The 1,227-nt window shown below is 50.6% G+C and overlaps 1 protein-coding gene across 1 annotated transcript in view; it reads left to right on the top strand.

The window, feature by feature from the left end:
• Window positions 1-1,227, top strand: part of PPCDC (phosphopantothenoylcysteine decarboxylase) — a 15,478-nt gene that overhangs the window by 13,721 nt on the left and 530 nt on the right. The gene's annotated exons all lie outside the window — the stretch shown is intronic.

The raw sequence follows: 1,227 nt of genomic DNA, 5'->3' as shown, positions 1-1,227 counted from the left end.
TCGGTGTAGGGTAAGGTGGTCGCTGCTTGTGGAAGGGGGTGGGGACTGGAGGAGCTTTAAGGTCCCTTCCAACACAAACCACTCTGGGATTCTATATCCAACTACACCTTCTGTCCCACACAAGACTCAGGTGAGAAACTGATTTCTGATGCCCAATAAAGCACATATTTTCAATGATTAGAGCCAGCAGGACAGAAGATCAATAGACATCCATCTCTTCAATCTTCCAGTGGAGACAAATGCTGGGGAGTTCCAGGAGTGAATGGACTGAGCACTGAGTTCAGTACACAGGGCTGGACAACATGATTTAATGCTCTCTGGCCTTAAATTTCTCAACCGGAGTTTAAAAAGGCTTTCAGATGTTCATCTGGCACCAAACCAGTCCATTTCGACCCGCATTAGAGAAAGCTGTCCTGGAGCTGCACCAGCTTGAATCCTGGGAGTAATGCTTGGAGAAGACTGAGTACTGCACAGAACAAAATGTAAAAGCTTTTCCTTCTGGACTGGGTTGGTGCCAGATGAGCATCTGAAAGTCTGCTTTTCCTAGGCAAAGGCCATCTCAGAAAGATCCTGCACACACACACACACACAGTGTTGACTCTGGAGAAAGGAGGTGAAGTAGGGTATTTGCTATTTTTGGGGTGCTTTTGCACATTTGCTCCCCGGGGTGGTGTGAGCTGAGATAGTAACTCCCTGTGCAGTCCAGGGTTAGATGCAGGCTCCACTGGAGATGATTCAGAACATGAGGTACCTATGAAGGTCATCTGAGCTGCCTGTGGAGGTTTCCTGCCTCTCTCCATTGACTGCAGAGCTTGTGCTTCTGCTTAGACTTCTGAGTTAGGAACCAAACTTGTCATACTCTTCTCACTCTCCTCCCCTGCTGATGTCCACCCATGCCACAAAACCCCTGCAGAACCAGGGCTGAGCAGATGCTCTGGCCTCCATGGCTCCTTTCTCTTGGGTCACAAGGAAACAACGTGGGGATACCTGGTGAGCTTTCCTGAGTGTGCCAGTGTTGTACAGCTCGTTTCCTGCAGTCACGCAGTGTGTGGGGCAGAGAAGTGGTGGGACAGGGGAAGCACGTGCCCCATGTGTCTCTGTGGGACCTGGATTTCATATGGTTTGGGTTGAAAGGACCAGTTCAGGGTCACCTTCCACTAGAGCAGGTTGCTCCAAGCCCCTGTGTCCAACCTGGCCTTGAACACTGCCAGGGATGGGGCAGCCCCC

Source organism: Nestor notabilis, unplaced genomic scaffold (genome assembly GCF_000696875.1).
Source record: "Nestor notabilis isolate BGI_N333 unplaced genomic scaffold, ASM69687v1 scaffold16241, whole genome shotgun sequence".
Classification (NCBI taxonomy): domain Eukaryota; kingdom Metazoa; phylum Chordata; class Aves; order Psittaciformes; family Psittacidae; genus Nestor; species Nestor notabilis.
This window is presented reverse-complemented; position numbering and strand designations above follow the sequence as displayed.